This window comes from Apteryx rowi, unplaced genomic scaffold (genome assembly GCF_003343035.1).
Source record: "Apteryx rowi isolate R43461 unplaced genomic scaffold, aptRow1 scaffold_3, whole genome shotgun sequence".
NCBI classification, from domain to species: Eukaryota; Metazoa; Chordata; class Aves; order Apterygiformes; family Apterygidae; genus Apteryx; species Apteryx rowi.
In genome coordinates this window covers 9,192,274-9,210,276 of record NW_020449418.1, presented here as the reverse complement: position 1 = coordinate 9,210,276, position 18,003 = coordinate 9,192,274, and the positions used below count along the sequence as shown (strand labels likewise).

At 38.3% G+C, this 18,003-nt stretch overlaps 1 protein-coding gene across 4 annotated transcripts in view; it reads right to left on the bottom strand.

Moving 5' to 3' along the window:
- EXOC2 (exocyst complex component 2) overlaps positions 1–14,140 on the bottom strand; it is a 144,628-nt gene extending 130,488 nt beyond the window's left edge. For all 4 annotated transcript variants that reach the window (XM_026069868.1, XM_026069866.1, XM_026069869.1 and 1 more), the window contains exon 1: positions 14,049–14,140. The gene's annotated coding sequence lies outside the window, so the exon portion shown is untranslated. The remainder of the gene's footprint in view (positions 1–14,048) is intronic.
- Positions 14,141–18,003: the final 3,863 nt, after the last annotated feature.

Genomic DNA, 18,003 nt, shown 5'->3' with positions numbered 1-18,003 from the left:
GAGCCTGCCCATAGGGACACAGGTACTACAGAAATCATAAGACAGACACAAAATAAAATTTCTTTCAAGGACTTGCATGGTAATTCCACGGCTGAATTCTTCTACTGAGACACAACAGCAACTTTAGAACTCTAAGTAAAAATCTCATGCGGAACCGTGCAAAGTGATCTACAAACAGTTTCTGATAGGAATTTATCTGCCATGAAAAGGTAATAATCAAACATAACCTATGGAAAAAAAATGTTTCTTAACCCTAAACCCCCCCCCCCAAAGTATGATGGAAGAGTTTAGTATTCAAAAATCAGAAATGCATAAATAGAACACTTCAGTGTATACAATTTTAAAAGTTGGTCCAAAACATGTGGAATATAAGCCAAGCACCATAGCTACCTCTAACATATTTTATTTTTTTACCTGTGGATCAAGGTATATTTTCTATTTCTACCTGCAAATAACCAAGTCCACGAAACTCTGTAAAGTATCCCTAACAAAATGCTACAGTAAAATCACAGTTTCGAAGCACTTGCATTAGGAAATGCCAGAATTAAGAGAGCAAGTTATCTTTGTTTCAGCCTCTTCTGCATATCTAGAATACAGCAGTTGTAGAATCAAACACTATGCTTCTACAGAACCTCTTCACCTTTTTCAGTGTACTATAGACCTGCTGTGAGGATGAAAGAGGCTGTTACCAACAGGACTCTTGATTCATCTTCTGAAGTTAGAAGGCACACTGAAAATGAAGGTGGAAATGGGAAAGGCAGGAATAAGAAGGAAAATCTCCACACCGTCCCCCCGAACAGGATTGTCCCTGAACAGGATTCTATCTCTGTCTATACCACAGATGCATAGTGGGTTGCTTATGATAAAATGCTCCAGTAACAATTTTTTCTTCTCAGTTTCTGGGTGTCCAACTTCAGATCAGAGGAGCTGAGAGCTCACAGCCACAGCTAAAGTCAGTGGGAAATGTACTCTGAACATAGGAAGTGCTATACAATGCTCTAAAACACTCCAGTCCTAAATAATGATCTCAGATACATAAACACAGTCAATCTTAACAGTCTGTTTTTCAGTTTCATTTTTAAAATAGGAATGCTACTACACATCTCAAAAGGTATTTTGAAGACAAATCCATTAATACAGAGGAGGCATTCAGATACTATGAACACCACAGAACTATTAATTTCTTCAGAGAAATTTTTGAGATTATCTTTGAAAAGTGTGCCATTAATAAGAGATGTGAATTCCTGCTGAACCAGTAGAAACTGGAAAAGTTGTAGTATGTGAGCAATACCCAGTACACAAAGGAAATCTGGTAAGAGCCTATGATAATACTCATGATGTGTGTTTGGATCTCAGTGTTTTTTGTTTTTTGTTTTTAAACTACCAAACCCTTTGACTTCACAACATTATGAAGTATATTATGTTTTCAGTATCATATTAATTTCCCAGGTTTTCACAAACAAAATGCTGAAAAAAAAGTATTCCACAATATAGTATCATACAACTTTTAAGTCAGTATGTAAAATGCTGGAACTTTTCATATCTAACAGAGCTGGAGGAGTAATCAACAGATGTAATCTGTAACCTTGCAGAACACCACTGAAGGAGAGGAGGACAATACCAGCAGGTTACGAAGACATGAGCTGGCAGTAGTATCCAGATACAGCAGAGAAGGTTGTGCTCTGCCAGGCAGTTCCCTGTCTCCTGCTTCCTTATGCCCTACTTCTATTGCTTTCCCAGCATTGTTTTCCTCCTCGCACAGAGACAGTGCTTCTCTGCCTCATTTCAAATCTGAGACCAAGTCCTAGTTTTGCAGCCGAACTCTTTCCTGCCCCTACCCTGCCAGATTTTCCTTCTGACTTCTCATCCATAAGATCAAGGGGGGTTGTTTTGTTTTCTAATATTTTCCAATTTTCTCTTCAAATCCTGACACCTTGATAATTCCTTTCCCTTATCTCCTGTTTCTTACTCCAGTCTGCTTGTTCAGACAGACAACCTGAACTCCTATTGCTCTGCTTCCTCTCTTTAGGCAAAACCTAGGGAGCCAGTCTTCGCTCAAGATTCTCAGTCCCAGAACCACAAGGCTTGCCTAGCTCATCTGCCCTGTACAGGATTTATACGGCTTCCTTTGCTACATTACCTCGTCTGACGAAAACATGGGCAGCTCGATACAAACAAACTTCCCAACTCCCTTTCTAAACCTAATGCTGCCTGGAGCAATCAGAAACTCAGGGAAAGTCTTGTTTATTCCTATACAATTACAAGGTGCATACACACAGAAGTTCAGACCTTCCAGAATTCGAGGTTTCCTCTGTAATCATGTGCAAAGATCAGTAGAAAAGAATCATCAGTTGCGTAATTTGCCAAGGAAAAGAAGGATAAATCACATGTATCCCTCACAGTCTTAACTACATAGTCTTTGCAGCTTTCCTCACATATCCTCAGCAGAGCTTGAAGATGCGCAACAGCTGTAGAGAACCAGTGGAGTTACATCCCCATATCCACACGTAGCCACTCTGCAGGAAGCAGCAAATGTTGCAAAAGTGGTGTTCAACAGCATCTTACTTTTGAGCAATGTTTTAACAGAGATTTATATAGAATATTAATCAGTAACACAGATGAAAAAAGTAAACTTCAGGAATTCATCAATAATATGGAGGGGAAGAACTCTTGAGGAAAAGTAGTAAAATAGAAGCTATTTTGGTGTTATTTGGTTTTCTCCCTCTCCTCCCCCCTCTCCCTCCCCCAATGTGATGATTCCCTTGCATAGCAAATATTGTTTCTTTTAAAATACCTAGGCATACAGGTAATTGGTTTGAATTAATAGTAAAACTCAGAAGTAATATTACAACATATTTTACTGGATTTGAGAAATGGGCACTGGATTGTTCTTCATGATGAGCTGAATAAACTCAATAAAAATGTTGAGCCTCCTCAAGTCTAATATTTCTTTTGAAGTATTCCCATACTTATTGCAGAATTGCTTTTCACTGGAATGAGGAGACCACAGTAAATCTCAACACATTACAAAAGCATTATGGCACTGAGATGCTCTGTTATTATAGATGACTGGAATGCTGAAAGAAACTGATTGCTATTGAAAAAAAAAAAAAAAAAGTATCTCCGCTCCTTCTTCTCTTTGACAAATATGTCAATAGTCATAATGACTGAACTGCCTATTTGGAAGCAGATCCTGTATGTGCAGATTGCTGAGTGTGGTTTGAATATCTCACATGGAAAATACACCCACTACAAGTTACATTGAGACCATCCACTTGTATCACAGACAAGCATTTCTTAACCAATTTTATTTTGCTGCTAACCTTAAGTACTGCAAAGAGAAGAAGATAAACTAGCATATTACTATGACCCAAAATCAAGTTTCTAAAAAAACAATTATTTACGATTATGAAAAAATATACTAACTAGTCTAATTATGAACTCTAGTCGCAATTCTATACACTGCCCTAAACTGAAAACCTGTTACACACAGTTCATTATTCATCAGCTTTATAAATGCAATTTGAAAGAAAGAAAAAAGTCTTTTTAGGAAGTATTCCCCAAACTATGCTGCCAGACAGTGGAAAATATTTTCTGCCTATGTTGTCTTCAGAGCTTCAACTTYTTCTCCCTCTCTGCAAGTACCCCAAATTTTAAAACCCTGAAAAACACAGTGTCCTGGAGAATATGTATTATGGTAAGCATCCAGGAAGGCTTCCTCCCAGCAGCAGTTACTATTCTTTTATACATATTTATATATATTCTTTTATACATATACATAATATACATATTTTACACTTTTTTTTCCCTTAAATTCTTCTTACTGAAGACTGGTTTTTATATTGTGTAGGGGAAGTTGCATAAAGACAGTCTTTCTACACAAGACATTTTTTCTGAGGAGATAGGCTTAGTGAAGAAGTGTTCAGAAGACTCTACTCTTTCGCAATAGACAATCTTCCTTTCCACTAACAGAGGCCTCTTTCTTTCTTCACCCCCCCTTTTTTTTTAAACTTCATTTCCTCACAGTGTCTCCTCAATAGTTTAACATGAATGACATCTGTTTGCTCCCATGATCTTGCCCATATTATTCTATTATTCTGCCACAATTCTTGTTATGAAGCGCAAGGAGTTAGAAAACCTCCGTGAAGACCACCTACGACAAAGTCATCTTGAAAAATGTCTTTAATAAACATAATCCTTGCCTTTACATGACCTTCTCAAATAAACTGCCCAATCACAAAGGTTTGGTTCCAAAAAGTCACACAGACAGTTCTGAACATTACAAGGTTGTAAAAGAGGGCCTATCTTCACTCTTTATCCTAAGAAAAGCCACTTCAAGAAAAAGCAATGAAGAAATGAAATAAGGCCCAACATAAGGAAAAATACTAGTCAAGCTGCTCTTCTGACTTTTGTAAGCCTTCAGTTGGTTTAAATTGAGAATTTTTAAATAGGTTTCACATTCAACTTTCAATGACTAGTAGAGAGGAAACACAAAGGAAATCACCACTGCCTACTACATCAGTTCTGTAAAGCAGAGTACTGCTTACTACTCTGGAAGAAATAGCAAAATATGAAGTAAGTAAAGAATAACAGTTCAGGGTTTAGGGATACTACATTGGCCAGTAATTTCATATCACAAAGTAAAACTACAAACATTATGAACTTTGGAAGAGAATTAACAACCAGATGCATCTCACAAGTTTCATCAATGAAAAAATTAGCAGTCGAGATGCTTTAAAAAGGAGTTCCTAACTTCTAAAAGACGAAAGTAAGTTGGTTGCAATGACTGAAAACTGAGTTAAGTTAGTTTTCAGCGGTACTTTGTCACAGGCACTGAACTTAAAAGATTTATTCAGAGAAGAGAGAACCAAGGTCAACAAAAGTGCCGCAGTCATCTGGCAGAGGGAATTGTAAATTGTGAAGAAGGAAGTGAAGAAAAAGCCTATTTGTCATTTCTGAGAAAATCTAAGCTATAAGCAATCTAAAAAGAACATACACATAGAATGAAAGTCTTCAGGTACCAAAGAATTTTTTGTTATCAGTCATATATGATATATATGACAGAACATATGATTTTCAAAATAATGATGCAGGTATAACTGGAACTACCAAAGCATCCTCCATGTTCAAATCTCAATATGCCTCAGATGTTGTCATTTCCTTTAAAGAGCAAACAAACCAGAAACCAGTACATTAGATAACCTTATCATACCAACATCAGAACATTAAATGTTCTCTGAATGAACAGATTTATGAAACACTCTTTTTTAAACAAATAATAAATAATCATATTCCAGAACCTAGATGATGGCCTTTTCACCTTAAACTATACAAACTTGTGCTTCTGCTAAATAAATCCAATAATTTGTGTTCACTAGAAAATGCAAAGAGTCCCCTGAGTACAACACACTACAACAGTGTCAATGAAGCAACATGGCAAATGACCCTGAGAAGGACGACAAAGCAAAAAATTTCCTACATGTTTGTATTCAAAACCATTACAAAAATGATGAAAAACACTATTGCATCTTTTCTGTGCTTCATCTTCCCAACAATATAAATTCAGACAGACAATCTACATAAACTAAGATTTAAAAGTATCCAAAAAGCAGCACTGTGAAAATAACTGACATTTATTAACCCCTCTGGAGATCTTCAGTGCCCTAGAATTTTCACAGCCTTCAACACTGCATTAATAATACAAAGTCCATTCCTGCAAGCCTGCCAGAAAAGACTGGGAAGTGAATAAGCTAAACAATGCTGAAATTCCAAGTGATATTAAGAAACTATACATGTTTATTTAAATAATAAAAGAAGACTTGTCAATTTAAACAAGAAATGGTCACGAATCTTACATTTAGAGAAAAACAACACTCTTCAAAACATCACTAAGCTACTTATAATGAAAAGATGAACAAACACAAAAAAGGCAGTAATTTCACTGTTGCACAGAAAAAACAAAGCCTCATTTGTCTTAGTCTGTCATATCCAGCATGTTGATTCAAGCCAATATTAACACTGTCAAACATGTTAACCTACAGAACAATGTTACACGCCAAAATCAATTTCAAATTGGGAAGGTGTACAAGTTTTGAGATGAAGGGGGCAAACTACAGAGGGGGAAGACTGAGTATTAAATGACATGATGCCCTTCTCTGTTTAAAAGGGCCACTGAATATTCCAATCAGCCATGAAACCTACACTAGAGATTTTCATTTTAGGGTAGACAAGGAGTAAGTTTTGTTTTCACAATGGCTATACTTGCATATTTCATCAATATCTTAGATGTACCTTGCTGGATTAAGTAAAGCAGGACATCTTCATGGCCATATATCTTGACATAGTGAAAGCAAAATAATCACAGCACTCAGCAATATCATTAACATTTCTGAGTCACAAGGGATTAAAAGGCTGGACCCGAAGCAGATGCTGTGAAAGCACTTGGTAGAGGAGTTCAGTGCATATTTCAGACTGCACTGCAGCTGTGAGGGATTGACACCGCTAACTGTGGAATCAAGCTCAGGAGAAACTCTGGGCACAGTTCCGGCATCCGAAATAAATTTAAGTAAACAGTGTTGCTCTCTCTCATCCACCCTGTTAGCAGCCTCTCGGTTGAGCTGGAGACCACACACCCAGACCACACAGCACCAGCTGAACTCACTCGCACGCAACATCTAGAAGCTGTCACTCTGCTGAGGTATGAAGAGGAAAAAGGGGGGCAGGGGGGACGCATGCACGCGCGTGTGTGTGTGCGTGTGTGTGTGCACGCACCTGGAGAAAAGCTGCTTGTTCTCTCCTCCTATCATTACAGCTGGCTATGTTTTGTGTGGTTGGGAAGGAGGAAAAGAGGGGAGGGATAACAAAAAGACCTATAAACCTCACTAAGAAAACATACTGGTCTTGGCCTTCTGTAGTAATGATTTGCACTCCTCCTGTACTAGTTTAGTAGCTGATGAAGGGCTAACAAAGCCCATTTAACATCAATTAACCTTCTATCTATCACACGTCAAAAATAAAAAGAGATTAGCATAAATCCATTTCATTGTACATATTAAATGACAGCATCATATCAGATATGACGCACACCATTGACTTGTATATCGACATTTTTAATCCAGGAAATTTGATACATTATTTATTTGGGGGAGGGAAAAGATTCCCACAAACAACAACTAACTACAGGTGAGATTATGACATTCAAATATTGAATTTTTCCAAAAACGTTCCATTGTAAAATGAAGTTTTGTCCATTAGTACCTTACGCTATAAATAAATTCAATCAAATTAATGAGGTTATGTGTAATACTGAGTTTGTGACTCACCAGCAAGAACTAAAAATAGCAAACTCTAAAAACAGATTAAAAAGGAGATTAATCTATTGTATAGATTAATAGAGTCTCTTAAAGGGGGTAGGTTTGGGGTGATTTCTTTCCGAAGATCATTTCATCTGCTGATTGTATCACCTGTTCAAACAGAAAAAGCTGAAGTAACCAGTAAAAGTACTTTAATAAAATTATTTTAGGCATAGCCTGCTTTAAAGTAAGTGTCCCCTTCCCTCCACTCTGCCACCATCAACACACATACCTCCTCCATCAAACTCATCAGCACACACCCCTATTTAACCTAATACAGATACAAAATTGAACAGTCCAGAACCAAACAGTCACATTTTCACCATGTCTCAAAATTTATTTACCTAGATAACAATCTCCATGTGCCAACTATTCAACAAGATCATCCATACTGCAATAATCCAAGTGTCAATACTAGCCCTATAAACTTGGATTAGGATATTTTTGCTGCAGAAAACCTGAAGAAAAAATTCCAAACAAACTTTCATGTCATGAAAGACAACATTTTCAAAAAGTTAGATTAGAAGTTTCATAACTTTATATGGAAAATAAATTACTTCCCCACTTGGTTAACTAAACTTACATACCGTTTTATACCAGTTAGTGGATTATCAAACACTAACTAACATATTCAATGTTACAGCACCTTCTTGATTACCAAGACTGAAGTCAAACCAACTTAAGTTTTTTGAAGGTCTGTTCTGGTCACACTGAGTTGGGTAGAGAAGAGCAACAGCTTAGAAGAATATGTAAACAAAGAAAGTCTGAACATAGATGTTCCTTCCAAAAATTTCCTCTATTTCGATTATAAATTGCATTGTAACTCTCCGGAAACTAAGTCACCTACTTGATTAGGAGCTTTTATATTTATTAGCTGATGCATCACTACAATTTAATAGCATTTTGAAGAAAAATCTTTAAAAAATGAACATATATATATATATATATATATATATAAACCCTCAACTTTACACAAAAACATACTGCAGATAGTCATAAATCTTCCATTAATTTCTAAATTCTCACAAAACTAATGCTTTCCTACACCCACTTCTACCTCTGACATTCAGTAAAAGTTTGCTTCATCTAGAAGCCATTCCCCTCACTATCATCCACTTAAACCATTCATCTCTCTTCTGTTCTGAGCTTCTAAATAATTAATAACTTTCTGTATTTTTTTTTAGTTATTAGGACAATGGTAAAGAATTTTAATACCCTCATCATCCCTCCTCCCTATCCTATCTTATTCACAGGCAGAAATTAGAGAACAGCATTTCTAGCCTCAAAAACTTTCAAATATGCTTATGCAAATGCATTCAGAAAGATCCAGAAGTTCACCAAAAAATAATAATAATAATAAATCCCAATGGGGTGGCATTTTTTTTTTCCACAGAAAAGAAACAAAACAAGACACCACAGATTTTTCCTAAGCACTGTAACTATACAAATTATTCTTTATAAAAACACTATTAGACACTATATAACCACTGTAATTACACAGTATGCATGGTTGGAGTTTTAACTTTTGTGCTTGTAGGTAGGACTGCAACACTAAATTTAACCTCTGCAGTGTGATTTTTTTGGCAGCTTCTTTTGTTTCAACAATATTTAGAAGAATGAGACATGCACTTGTGTTACTGAGACTTGTATTTTTCATGTTCTCTCTTAAATACCTCTTTCTCAGCTCAGGAAAGTATTCAAGCCTTACACTATAGCATCTTTTTCTATTCATATTATCAAACACATATGCAAGTATTTCACTGTCCGACAGCCTGGGTGCACAGGTATTTTTCTAACATATTTCAGACTGTTTCTATCTTGCATACTCTCAAACTTCATTTGCAGTCATCCACCTAAAATCCCATCTCCTGTACAGAATTACCATGTTTTCAGAGTACTGAAGCTGTCTTGTGAGGAATGCAAGTTCCACTGCCTTTCATACTGATGAAAAGGAAAAATGACAAAAATACATCATCTTTCTATGTAGCTCCTTAGATTTTTGCCAAAAAAAATTCTGTTCACTTTTCCAACAAGAAGCAAGGTGCATGTGTTGAAAACACAACGAGACTGAAAGTGTTACAAGACTCACAGAATTCTAAAATACAAAATTTAAGGTTATTGCTTTTTTAATTGAGAATTTTGGGGATTATCTTTAAAAATTCTGTTTGTCCTCAATACACAAGTGGGTGTTTAAAAAGGAACTTTTGCTTAACATAACACTAAATTTATAACTGCTAAAGACTTTTCAATGCATTATGGGAACTTTCAAATACAGGGTACGTTCTTTAGGCTTCTGCACAAAGTGAAAGAAAAAATGTAAATCTAAATAAACCAAAATTCATATTGTTATCTGATTCACAGAGATTTTTGTATTGCCAGAACCTCCTCCACTGGCTAATACAGCCTAAGGTCTGCCTTTAAGAATTAAACTGAAAATCTGTAGTCCCCTTAAGGGCAACAGAAAAACAGACCCATTAAGGGCTTGTTGTCTCAGAACTTTTGATTTCCTTAAAAACAAAACAAACATAAATAGAAAGGAAATGCAGGATTTCACACCCATCTCCGGGTGTAATCAGAGCATTTTCTAATGAAAATGCTGAACATAATGTCTGCACTGATTAGTAAACACTTTTTAAAAAAAAAGGCTAGACAGATCAATTTCCTTTTGAAGAAAAAGCACTAAAAGCTTTCTAAATAATATAAAAAGTATACATAAAAACAATTTCTCCGTATATCCAAAATACAGTGGAGAGAGAGATCTTCAACTTAGTTTTGCTCAAAACATTAAATACTTAAGATTATTTTTCCTATTCAAAATTGCAACATACCAATCACACAATTAATCCTTATTTTCAGATGTTTATATAATTATTATTACTATTATTTTTAATCTGCTTCAGGTTCCTTTTCTCAGGAGATCACAAAAATGAGATTCTCCCTCCTGCCCTTTCCTCCTCCTCCACAGAATTTTGACATTGGGAGAACAAGGTGCAGACCAATTGCTTTTGAATTGAAATACAGAGACATAAGCAATAGGAAATAATTTTCAGATTAAGGTACAATTTTAGATCAGTTTTATCTCTGAATTGATACTTTATGAGCTGTAAAGACAGACCTTTGCCTTTGTATACAGTGCAAAAGGAAGATGAAATACATATCTGAAGGGACTATGTATGCACTATCTGATCATCCTTTGTCCTACAAGCACCTTTGCAAACAAGATCTCCCCCACTGCCAAGCGCCCTTTACCTCTCCCTGGGAAAAGCGACTTGGAACACAATGTTGCACACCACAGATTTATAGAAAGTACACAGTCTAAGACAGGTTAAAGAAAAGCTGAAGAGCTAATGTCTTACTTCTGCTAAAATATATTAATTTAGCTGTTCTTTCAGCAAATTTTGAACCTCCAGCTTACTTTTAAGTACAGCAGCACTTTCCACTCTTGCTGAAAAGCTCTCGTAGAAATAAATTCCCTGTTACACTTGCACTCTTCTAAGTATTATTTTCAAATCTTCACTTTGAAATGAAGTACCACTTATTTCTTCTGTGAAAGTTTTTTTTAATGTACCTTTGTTTGCATAACTAAATAGTGACATACAGCCATTCAAAATATGTGCAGGTAGWATCCATCTGAGTTTCACAGGCCTGTTTTGTGCTGTAATACAAAACTGCATATTGTTTCATGTATTCTTTAAATAGGTGTCAGTACCCATGTTTTTAAGAACAACTTTTACATCCAGCTTTCTGTTACCATCCGATTGCAATTTATATTTTTTATTTTTAATGAAGTACATTCATGGAGAAAGGCCAGAAGGAACAGAATTAAAGCAACTCAAAATTGATGTTTAGTTCCAAGTGCAATGCTTAAGACTTACTCGATTTACAACTAAATGAATAAATGCATTGAAATAAATTGATTAATTAAGGCTTAACATAACATATCTCAAAATTTTCCTCACTAAAAGAGGCCATGCCCTCTGTCTTTCTAGTCTACCCACTTAACTGCTTTAGTCCAGCTTCACTGGGAGGAGTAGCATAAGAATAAACTGCATTAATTATCAGTGGATACAGATCCTCTCTAATGGGACCTCAGGCAAACTATCAGTAGATTACATGTTACATCTTTATTGTCTGTTTTTGCCTCAAAAAGTCTCAACAGTTAGCAAAAAAAATGCTGCTTCAGAACCACAAGAAATCCTACTACTCAAAATATTAAGATCTGAATGCTACAGATTCAAAAATATTCTGTGAACATTACCCCTTGTACTGAAAATGAATGAGTTTCTCCATACAAAAAAAACACTGCTCAAAGGACAAGGTGTTGAATATCTTTAATATTTCTTGTTGTTTAAGTTAATGACTTCGAACTTAAAAGAGGTTTTTGACTGATTTCTAAAAATGTCCATTAGCTTAAGCTGCTATTTACTACTAATTCCTGATAAAGCAAATACAAAATTAAAAGAATTATCAAGTCTCTGAAAAAGTGTAATTTATTGAACCAAGAAAACAAGACAACTCTACATTATTGTACCAGAAAAAAAAAAAAAGACAGTACGAGTTTGATGGGTAACATGCTTTAATTAAATAGTTTCACCTCTGACACATACTAAAAAGGCTAAATTTCCCATACAGAAAAAAAAAAAAACCCTTGCCATTACAATGTAGATTAATGGTATTTTCACTGAGATAAGTCACACTAGCATAAAGAAAGTCATCGCATTCTGTTTTAAGTGAATTTTAAGACAACAAAAATCCTATCTGAGTGAAAACATCATTGTCCGAGGGTGGGCATAAATCACAAAAACTGTAAACTAAGCTATCCATGGGAAAGAAAGCAGCAGCAGGGCATGTCTTTTGCTGCTTCTTGCTGGGTCAGTGCAAGTTGTGACAGACACCAAGAATCAAACAGCTTTTCTTTTTCAGGTGAGCAAGAAAATAAACCTTTTTTCCTAAGTCACAAATTTATTTACCTGCATTTTACAGAAAAAAAAGAAGCCCTTTAACTATTTTGATGACTTTATCAAAAGCAAATCCAAACCAAGAAGTTTACAGTACTGAAACACACACAAATCATTAACTGAAGAAAAAAAAAAAGAATGCTTACTTATTTTAAGAATAACCAGAAAGCCAGGGAAGTTAGAGTGAGATTACTATTTTAAACTAAATTTTAAAGTGTGGATATTCATAGTTTAGGTTTAATCTGATGCTCTGTCAGAGCTAAGATTGCTTAATACTTCATTGGCTTTCAGTTCAAAGCTTTCTAGTATACAGCTAAAAGCTGTTAATCCAACGAAGAGCAAGCAAGCTGCAGGAAATGGAAAAAGCTGGAAAAAATAAGAGAGAGGGAAAAGCTGACAAACATAGACGGTCCACTATTTTGAAAAGCAGTGAAGCTGGACAGAATGACAAGCTCTCCTTTGGAAATAGGATAGTTCCCATGCTCAGACATCCACTCCCCTTGAAAATATATCCTTTTCAGCTTCCTAATTAAAATATTGGAGAGACAGGGAGGGAAAATGCTTGGTCACCAGCTCATGGACCTTTCTGGACTGCAATGCAGTCCAAGTGAGGGAGAAATTTACACCTGGGCAGAAAGGTCAAAAAAAATAAATAAATAAAATAAAGTTGTGGAGATGATGTATCACTACCAGTTAGTTATCAATGCTAGTAATTATCTCTTGATCATTATATGCCATTTTGGTTTATTCTAACTTTCTTACTTTCTTTTTATTGTATTTGCACAAGTGCACATTTATTTTGGTGAGTAATTTCTGAAAATTTACAGTACCACTGAATGGGGAGTTAAGAAATCAGACCTTCGAATAACYAGATCTTCAGCAGTCAGACCTTGCCCCTCTCCTGCTTATTTCCTCTACTCCCCCTGCCAACACACTCGCAATAATGATTTAAGATCGTTCTAAACAAGTCTCGCTTCAGCATATAACCAAGTGGGAACAGAAGCACCTTACAGTGCTCCCGATAGACCAGGGTCAGGAATGAAACAAGGGCAAGACCCTCCGGATTAYCCTCTATCCGCTAGCTTTCAGGGCCTCCCTCACAAGCGCCTACACGGCCGAGACAGCGCGCCACCTGGCTCGAGTGTAAGCTCTCCCAGGCACCGTCCCCCAGCAAACACCGAGCTGCGAGTAAGACACCGCGGGCCCGCAGGGCAGACTCCCTGTCTCCTGTCAGCAGGCTGGGGGTGGGACAGGGGCTGCTGAAGCCGGGAAGTCACCATCTCCCTCCCTCCTTCGCCAGGCGGCTCGGTGGGGCCGCCATCCTCCCCCTGCCCCTGGCCTCAGGCAGACAAGCAGGGGCGGGCAGGTACCGGCGGAGCCCCGGGGTGGAGTAGAGCGGGGCCAGCAGATGCATCGAGGGAGGCAGAGGAGGCCTCAAAGCGCGAGGAGGCAGCAAATAAACGACCCCCCCCCCCCGGCCCCAACGGCCGTTAACGACAACTCCGTCCCTGCGGCAGGGGCGGAACTTGGAACGCCGCACTAGACCCGCCCGGCGGGCGCGAGCCCGACCCCCCCCCGCCGGGAAGCGGGGGAGGGGAGGAAGGCGAGGGGGAGGCCGACGGCCGGGAAACGGTCTCCGCCCCGGGAGGGGAAGAAGCCGGAGCTGCCCCGCTGAGCACCGACTCCACAGAGCCCAGCGGAGGAAGAGGGAGGCGGGAAGCCAGAGACTGTCACTCACCGGCCGCAACTGCTGCCGCCGCCGCCGCGTTTGTATCCGGCACCCGGGGCAGCTCCACTCCCAGCAGTGCCTCCGCGTCCGGCAGGCACAGGCAGCCGCTGCCGGAGAGCATCGATGGCACCCGGAGCAATCGAGGAGAAGCTCCCGCGCCCCGCCCCCTTAAAGGCGCAGACCGTGGCGGCTGCCGGCGCGGGCGTGGGGCGGTGTGTGGCGATGCAGGGCAGGGCGGCCCTGTTTCTTGCTTCTCCTGGCTGCTTCGTGTTTGAGCCTTGGCTGAGGCGGGCGTTTCCGGCCTAACCTCGCTGTGCCTGGCCGATCTCCCATTGTCCCCCAGATGGGCCAAGTTAGGCCCGCAGCTCTGTGAGACTAGGGTCTTCGCATATAGCCAAGCGCGGAGCGTATCTAGCCCTGAGCTCGTTAACACCAGTACTGCGCTGGCTGCGTGGTCCTTCCGAGTACACTTTAAGTTGCTTAGTCTCTAAAACACTAAATGGCCTGAGTTGTACAACAAGCTGGAATTTCCCTCCCATTAAATTTTATTTCAGCATGGGGAGTGATAACAAGATTTTTCATGCAATCTGTCAAAAAACAAAAAAACCCTCAGAACGGAAGGGGGGACACATGTAAAATTCTGCTTTGGGAGACTTACAGCAGGTTTTTTTTCAGGTTGTTCCTCTAATAGGCTAACCTGCCCCCCCAGGGAGCGACTTTCTGGAACGACCACTCTCTCTGCAGAGCTGGACAGAAACAGGATACAGCTGCCGTGGGTGCTGGGGAAGCCTGGGCTGTCCAGCAGCCACGCAAGCAGGCAGGCAATGCTATCAGTAATACAAATGAATCTTCATTTTCCAATGAAAAAGGTTAGAATTTTTTTTTACCAAACCTGCTGTCTGCTTGAGACACCAGAGGCTCTTTTCCTTTTTGGAAGGGGACAGGAGAATTGCTCTTTTTCCATTTTTGCTGGGATTGTTTGGAATTCAGCCGCAAAAAAAAACAGTTCAGACAGAATCTAAGTGGAAAGGAGAGGAAAAACAGAAAGGAAACACAGAAGGAAGAATCAGTTGCTCAATTTCACCAGACTTGACTTAACATGTATACTTTGTGGGAAAATAAATTAACTTTCATAAAACCTCAAAGAACTTAAGCACCATAAGAAGCAYTATGGCCAAAAAAAGTCATTTCCCTGACTTTTTTTCCAGAGGTGAGAGTTGCCCAAGTTACATTAGTAGGTTGTAATATTTCAGCACATGAACAAACAGTGCTTTTCTGACTCTTTCTTCTAGCCTGCTTAAGTCGGCACACAGCATCTGTCTGGGGAACAATGACAGTGTTTGGTTCTTCTCTCTAGTAATCTCCAAAATTGTTACTCATGACTCAGCAGGTTTTTTTTGCTAATATGAGATTAGGAAAAGTTGGCCCAAAAAGTAAAGTTGGCATGACATTAAAAAAAGTAACTGTTTGCCACCCAGTTCAAAATGATGCTTTTCCTTCATGACAGTCTGTTAGCATTATCTCATTAAAAGCTTGTCAGCAGATGTGCCAAATAAAACCACTAAATTGAAAGGTCTGGTTAATACAGATGGCCCCACCTCGCACTGTACATACTTTGGTCCCAGCCCTGCCAAATGCTCTCTGAGAGTGGATATTTGTGCCCAAAAAAGCATGTTGACTTTAGTGGGGATCCGTAAAGGAGCTGTCTGCACAGAAGATTTTGCAATAAACAGACCAGAATTTAGTAGCCCTCTTCCCTTCATTTTTAGAGGTTTAAACAAGCTGTTTCTGAATTGCTGCTTAGTCGTGTTTTTATTCAGATCTTGGTCCTAGTGAACCTGTCAGAACAGCACAACCAGACTAAACTCAGCAACAACAGAAGCCTTACATATAGTATATGTAGGTTCATCATAAGCATGCACATACACAAATTCTCCTATTGCCAAGAGTGGCATCCATGACTTTTATGATCTCCAGGAGCCCTGGGTAAGGTTGTCGATGAGGAACTTCCTGTGTGCAGCACTTCGTTGAATCTACAGTGGGTATTTTTTTTCAGCTGATGTGCAGTGACCATGTGGTTACCACCACCTACCCCTTCGATGTCTCCAGAACAAAGCTGACAATAACTGACTATAGATTGGACCCACTGGAGAAAAGAAACCTTGCCTCACATGTCTTCAGGACAAATGGAGGAAAATTAGTGCTGTTATTATATCCATCCATCCATCCATATATATATATCATATATATATTAGATCATAATATGTAGTATATATATGCTGTCATATATAATGCTGTTAATATAAATATATTACTCTGTGGAACTCCAGGCACCATTAAAGAGATTAATCTGTGCTGTTAAAATTGAGGAAAGAAATGACGAGTTGTAATATAATGTCCTGGTAAATAGTAAGTATGATACCTCAAAGAGGTCACAAGAGTAATTGCTCATCTATGCCTTTTTCTAATCCATTTATGCAGATTTGACAGTGATCTGTAAACATTACATCTCTTTACAAAGTTGGATAAACAGATTTGAAAGCCAAGAGGGATTATTGTGATCAACTTGTCTAACCTGAATATCGAAAGTTGTAGATGTTCCTCCAGCCATTCCCACATTAAACTCTTTGTGTGGTTGTTTCTTAGAAAGATATCTCCATTTGATTTTATAGAGTGGGAGAAATGGGGAATGCATCACTGCACTTCCTAAGATTTAACAGCGATTAGCTACCCTAACGTGTAAAAAATAACTGACACAAATATAAATTTTATTTGAAAGCTAAATTTGATGCTAGCTTTAGCATCTGATTGTTGCATTTTTCTACTCCTAGCTTGCTTCTTGTTAATGGAAATATCTTACTTTTGAAGTTATTTGTAAAATACAGTGGATTCACTGCTTCACCTTCTTTTGATAAACTATATGGCTTAAGCTTTGATTCCTTACTGTGTAACAGCCATTCCAGAATTGTTGTTTTCCTTCCCAAATGCTTTCAAACTTACAGCTGTCGCCCTTCTTTTCTTGATGTGGGAACATCAAAAACAGAACTCTCCATACTTCTATTTGAATTTGTGAGTTTAATATTATAACTAGTGAAATCTAAGGAACAAAAAAAAGCTAAGACTTATAAGACTGAAAATGATCTTGAGAAATCATCTTTTCTAGTCCTTTTCCTTACCACAAGATAGGATCAATTTTTCCTTTGTTACAGCATAAATGTTTTTTCAGTCTTGTTCTTAAAGTCTTCTCAGTATGGTGCTTTTACCATCTCCTCAGGCAATACGTTCCACTGCTTTACTACCCTTATCATTAAAGGTCTTTTTCCTAATGTGTAATCTGAATATTCCTTATTGCAATTTCAGTCCATTACTGATAGTTCTGTCTTCACTTGACCCAGAGAACTGATTGTTTACTTCCTCCCTAAACCAGCCTTTTATATGTTTAAAGACTCTGTCGCCTCTGTGCTCTTTTCCTCTGTAGGCCAAACAGTCCCATTAGTCCCCTCATGTTTTACATTTTCTAGATTGGTAATCAAGCTTGATCTCTGCTGGACTCTTCTCCAATCATTCAATGTCATTCTGTAAGTGCAATCCCCAAAACCAAGGTGTAAAACAGTACAGGTGAAAAACATTTAGAGGAGAATTAGCTCCAGTTGAAGTCTCACCATTGGTCAGCAGAGCAAAACAGTTGCTTTGCACATTTTGCAGGCTATCTTCCTGTTCCTACGCCCTTGTACGGCATTTGCCTTTTTACAGCAGTGTAACAGTGTTGACTTATGTTTGGCCTGTGATTCACTCTACATCTTTTTCTGTGCAACTCCAACCTTGTTTACTTTTCCCCTTCCTGTATCTGAGGAACGGATGATTCTATGTGCAATATACTACACTTGCACCTATTGAATACTATCTTCTGTGGCTTTCTTTAAAAAAATTCTCTAGTTTGCTAAAATCACTCTTAATTCTAGTT